Source organism: Rhinatrema bivittatum, chromosome 3, assembly GCF_901001135.1.
Source record: "Rhinatrema bivittatum chromosome 3, aRhiBiv1.1, whole genome shotgun sequence".
Classification (NCBI taxonomy): Eukaryota; Metazoa; Chordata; class Amphibia; order Gymnophiona; family Rhinatrematidae; genus Rhinatrema; species Rhinatrema bivittatum.
In genome coordinates this window covers 485400788-485407275 of record NC_042617.1, presented here as the reverse complement: position 1 = coordinate 485407275, position 6488 = coordinate 485400788, and positions in this window count along the sequence as shown.

The window sequence follows — 6488 nt, the reverse complement described above, 5'->3', positions numbered from 1 at the left end:
AAAAATGCTGGGTCATGAATACTGTATGTTCAACCATTACACCATACAGGCTATCCATACACACTAAAAGCATGTGTAGCTTTTTAAGGAACAGGCCTTTGACAAAAAGGGCCATGCAAGTAGAAGTCATCTAACAAAATGGTAATTAGAAAACAAGAGCCAGCAGTGAAGTGGCACAGTAAGGGTCTTAATGACCTCTGGATATCTTCTTAACAGTATACACTAGGCTTTCCTTGTAATGGCAGAGCCATTAGGGTCCTGCTTGCTCCATCAATGCACATGTTTTATATGTTTTAAGGCACTGGAGCATGTAAGGTAATGCTGACATCCAATGTTTACCCATACCTACCATACAGAGTAAAACCACACAATTAAACATCACCCAAAAGTTTTTCAGACAGTGAGCACTAACACATGTAGTGCACTGCTTGAAATTCTGCAATTTGCTTTGTCACATTCTGCAACAACAAGATAGGTCAGTGCACGTTGAAAGAGTGCACTCAAAACAAACAGCCAAAAGGCCATGCCAGCACAGCTCATCATGTAAGCAGTAGGAAACAGACTGCAGACAGAGCAGCTTGGGGGCAAGACATGAGAGGACGCCGCAGCATGGAGCCAGCACTTGCTGGAGATGAGAAGAGAGTTCCCCGCAGCATGGAGCTAGAGACAGGAGTGCATGACAAGAGACAGCATCTGCCAAGACACTGAAGCCTACTTAAAGTATGGCCTAATATGGCCAGAGGCTGAAGGAGCACTTTCTATGGACTGTGCTGTTAACAAACATGTCACATAACAGCATCCAACATGCCTGACAGAACAGGAACGCTATTGCGAGCAGATGACAAACCAGTTTCTTCCACCTAGACGGCACAGCAACTCTGAAGAGTGCATCCCAGTGTTTCTCTAAACATTTGAAAACACAGGCCTTTCCTCTTCTTAATGCCCCTTTCTATGCCTTGACTTCCCACTTGGGCAGAGGGGCATTGTTTTGCTTGGCTGACCCTTCCCCCATTGTGATTTGGCAGGACTGCTGTGGGGTGTCAATCCCATGGATGTCACTGATGCTTCTGATGACAGGTCTGGCATTCACAGCAGGATTTCTCTCATAACGTGTCAGATTTACTAATGGCTGCAGCTATGGTGTTAGTGCTTTGGGTGCTGGCTGTGATGCTTTCCTGCAGGATCCGGTTTTGGCACTGTGCTGTTCTTCGAAAGTACCGGATTTTTGCCCGCAACTGCCGGATGTCAGCTGATGAGATGCCTGCTTCTTGTGGTCCTGATGGGGACAGTATGGGGGCTGCAAGCAGGGGCCTGATGGAGCTGGTGTGGGGGCTGGCAGTGGTTGGCACAAGGGCGCACCTATTGTTGATCATCATCACCACTAAGTCAGAGGCTCCAGTGTCTGCATAGCTGGGCCTATCTGTTGCGGGGGGGGGAGAGGGGGGGGTGCTGATTCCTGCCAGCTACTCCTGCGAATGTTGCCAGTCCATTAACGTTTCAAGACCCAGGTCAATGTTAATGGAACTTCTGGAGGCTGGAGACTGCATTATAAACAGACCCTGTGCAGCTGCAAAGGTTAAGAGTGTTTAATAGGCTTGGACATTGTTTAAAAATACAATCCTAGAGGCGAGGTCCATATGTATTCCACACATTAAGAAAGGTGGAAGGAAGGCAAAACGATTACCGTCATGGTTAAAAGGTGAGGTGAAAGAGGCTATTTTAGCCAAAAAAAAATCCTTCAAAAATTGGAAGAAGGATCCATCTGAAGAAAATAGGATAAAACATAAGCATAGTCAAATTAAGTGTAAAACATTGATAAGACAGGCAAAGAGAGAATTTGAAATTAAGTTAGCCATAGAGGCAAAAACTCAGAATAAAAACTTTTTAAAATATATTCAAAGCAAGAAACCTGTGAGGGAGTCTGTTGGACCATTAGATGACCGAGGGGTTAAAGGGGCTCTTAGGGAAGATAAGGCCATTGCAGAAAGACTAAATGAATTTTTTGCTTCCGTGTTTACTATTGAGGATGTTGGGGAGATACCAGTTCCGGAGATGGTTTTCAGGGGTGATGAGTCAGATGAACTGAACGAAATCACTGTGAACCTGGAAGATGTAATAGGCCAGATTGACAAACTAAAGAGTAACAAATCACCTGGACCGGATGGTATGCATCCTAGGGTACTGAAGGAACTAAAAAATGAAATTTCTGATCTATTAGTTAAAATTTGTAACCTATCATTAAAATCATCCATTTTACCTGAAGATTGGAGGGTGGCCAATGTTACCCCAATATTTAAAAAAGGCTCCAGGGGGTGATCCGGGTAACTATAGACCAGTGAGCCTTAATTCAGTGCTGGGAAAATAGTGGAAACTATTCTCAAGGTCAAAATCGTAGAGCATATAGAAAGACATGGTTTAATGGAACAGAGTCAACATGGATTTACCCAAGGGAAGTCTTGTCTAACAAATCTGCTTCATTTTTTTGAAGGGGTTAATAAACATGTGGATGAAGGTGAACCGGTAGATATAGTGTATTTGGATTTTCAGAAGGCGTTTGACAAAGTCCCTCATGAGAGGCTTCTTTGAAAACTAAAAAGTCATGGGATAGGAGGCGATGTCCTTTCGTGGATTACAAACTGGTTAAAAGACAGGAAAGAGAGTAGGACTAAATGGTCAATTTTCTCAGTGGAAAAGGGTAAACAGTGGAGTGCCTCAGGGATCTGTACTTGGACTGGTGCTTTTCAATATATATATATAAATGATCTGGAAAGGAATACGACGAGTGCGGTTATCAAATTTGCATATGATACAAAATTATTCAGAGTAGTTAAATCACAAGTAGACTGATACATTACAGGAGGACCTTGCAAGACTGGAAGATTGGGCATCCAAATGGCAGATTAAATTTAATGTGGACAAGTGCAAGGTGTTGCATATAGGGAAAAATAACCCTTGCTGTAGTTACACGATGTTAGGTTCCATATTAGGAGCTACCACCCAGGAAAAAGATCTAGGCATCATAGTGGATAATACTTTAAAGTAGTCGGCTCAGTGTGCTGCAGCAGTCAAAAAAGCAAACAGAATGTTGGGAATTATTAGAAAGGGAATGGTGAATAAAACGGAAAATGTCATGCCTCTATCATAGAAACATAGAAATGACGGCAGAAGACGACCAATCGGTCCATCCAGTCTGCCCAGCAAGCTTCACACTTTTTTTCTCATACTTATGTTTCTCTTGGCTCTTAGTAACCTTAGGTTCTATTTCCCTTTCACCCCCACTATTAATGTAGAGAGCAGTGATAGAGCTGCTTCCAAGTGAAATGTTAAGTTTGATTAGTTGGGTAAGCGGCAGCATAGCTCTCTGCCGTTGAAGCAGAGATATGCGTGAAGTATTAGTTTTTCTTCTCCCCTGCTGTTGAAACAGGGAGCTATGCTGGATATGCATTGAAAGTGAAGTATGCCTTGAAAGTCACATTAACTATCATCAAATATTGAAAAGCCTAATAATTGGTAATTGAATAAGCCTAATAATTGGTAATACCTATAGCCCATGAACACATCCCTGTTTTTTTTTTTTTGCTTGTTTGTTTTTCTTTTTTTAATTGGGAGATGGCAGCCCTCCATCCTTCCGCTCCGTGAAGCTGGAACACCAGCCACTGGCATCCCGCTCCGTGAATGCATCTGTGGCTATTGCCGCTCCGTGCAGTGTTTTGCTGCCTGCTCTTTATACGCGTCCTCTAGACCTGATGGATCCACAGTGTTTATCCCATGCCCCTTTGAAGTGCTTCACAGTTTTGGACTTCACAACTTCCTCCGGAAGGGCATCCACCACTCTTTACGTGAAGAAATACTTCCTGACATTGGTTCTTAGTCTTCCTCCTTGGAGCCTCAAGGGGTATCGCTCCATGGTGAGACCGCACCTTGAATACTGTGTACAATTCTGGTCGCCACATCTCAAAAAAGATATAATTGCGATGGAGAAGGTACAGAGAAGGGCAACCAAAATGATAAAGGGAATGGAACAGCTCCCCTATGAGGAAAGACTAAAGAGGTTAGGGCTGTTCAGCTTAGAGAAGAGATGGCAGAGGGGGGATATGATAGAAGTGTTTAAAATCATAAGAGGTCTAGAAAGGGTAGATGTGAATCGGTTATTTACTCTTTCGGATAATAGAAAGACTAGGGGGCACTCCATGAAGTTAGCATGGGGCACATTTAAAACCAATCGGAGAAAGTTCTTTTTTTACTCAGCGCACAATTAAACTCTGGAATTTGTTGCCAGAGGATGTGGTTAGTGCAGTTAGTACAGCTGTGTTTAAAAAAAAGGATTGCATAAGTTCTTGGAGGAGAAATCCATTACCTGCTATTAAGTTCACTTAAAGAATAGCCACTGCCATTAGCAATGGTAACATAGAATAGACTTAGTTTTTGGGTATTTGCCAGGTTCTTATGGCCTGGATTGGCCACTGTTGGAAACAGGATGCTGGGCTTGATGGACCCTTGGTCTGACCCAGTATGGCATTTTCTTATGTTCTTAGGAATTATTAGGAAGGGAATGGATAATAAAACAGAAAATGTTATAACGCTGCTATATCACTCCATGGTGAGACCATACCTTGAATACTATGTACAATTCTGGTCGCCACATCTCAAAAAAGATATAGTTGCGATGGAGAAGGTACAGAGAAGGGCAGCTCCCCTATGAGGAAAGGCTGAAGAGGTTAGGGCTGTTCAGCTTGGAGAAGAGACGGCTGAGGGGGAATATGATAGAGGTCTTTAAGATCATGAGAGGTCTTGAACGAGTAGATATGACTCTGTTATTTACACTTTCGAATAATAGAAGGACTAGGGGCATTCCATGAAGTTAGCAAGTAGCACATTTAAGACTAATCGGAGAAAATTCTTTTTCACTCAATGCACAATAAAGCTCTGGAATTTGTTGCCAGAGGATGTGGTTCAAAAAAGGTTTGGATAAGTTCTTGGAAGAGAAGTCCATTAATGGCTATTAATCAAGTTTACTTAGGGAATGGCCTCTGCTATTACTGGCATCAGTAGCATGGGATCTTTTTGGTGTTTGGGTAATTGGCAGGTTCTTTGGGCCTGGTTTGGCCTCTGTTGGAAACAGGATGCTGGGCTTGATGGACCCTTTGACCCAGCATGGCAATTTCTTATGTTCCACATCTATTAGTAAAGGTCTTTGCAGGAAGGGGATTGGGCGGCTGGTCCCTGGAGCATACTGGCTCATTCCTGGCTGGGACCAGCCCATTCCTGCTTGAGAGCTGTGGAAATACAGAAGAGGGGGGGGGGGGGGGGGGAAGTACATATGCAAGCATAACCTTTTTTTACACATACAGAGATGCACTTTATTTACAGTGCCTGAGTCAGTAAAGCATTTTTCCCACTCTGTGTGTATAGGAAAACGGTTTGATGAATCAAAGCAAAAGTTAGCCTCTAATGGCAATATCTGAGGCTTTTTTAATAAATACTTTTTGCCTTTCTTGTGTAATGGGAAAAACACCTAGTAAGAGACCCCCTATATATACACACGTTGCTGTCCGCCCATATATGGGCGAGTATAACTTACCAGCAGCAGGTCATGTGGCATCTAGCTGCTGATCCATGCCCTCAGACACATCCGGTCCCAGCCTTTCAATCAGTCGTTACTCCATTTCCCTGAAGACAATTGGACAGGGGGCTCCTCCTCCAGGCTGTCGCATGTATTTGGAGTGCTCTGCTACCTTTGCCTTCAGCTGGGCCTTGATGTCTCTGTACTGATGCGCTACCTGCTTCCTGCTTTGTTGAATGCCGCTGTGCTGAGTGATGGCCTAGGCAATTTTCCTCCAAAATTTGGCCTTTAGCTGCTTTCGATGTCTTTGCTGATCTGTTTCCAAAGAGACTGGCGTAGTGCTGCAGAACCCCACAATCAGAAGCTCGTTCTCTGCCCCACTGAACCTGATTGCACGCATTCCCTACCATACAGCTAGCTGACTGGCCAAAGGGGGTGCCACTTCCTCTCCCAGAAAGTTGCTCTCACTCTCTATCCCATTGTCCTCTCCCGTCCCTTCCTCCCCCACAACTGGACCCTGCACAACCAATTCACTTCCTGTCTGCCCTGTCTGTCTAACCTTATGTACTTCTCCCACTAGTCTTTCCTGCCTAACCCCTTCCCCCAGCCTCCTAGCCCTTCCCTCATGCCTGTCTACTTCTCCCCCTGGCACTCCTGCCCTCCTCCACCCACTCCCTCTGCCTCCTCCTCCCCCCATTTCTTTTCCCAGGCCTTTCACTCTCCATTCTTTCCTCCTCAGACACAATCCTCCATATCTCCTCCGTTACACACAAAATGACAGACAGACAGGACAGGCCAAGGAAAAGAGTAACAGATAACAGCACAACTCAGTCAGAAAATGGAAAAATCTACCACCACAACTCCTCAACAACACTAACCTCCTCTCCCTCCAATACTTGAGACATCCTCAAAGAGACAGGAAATG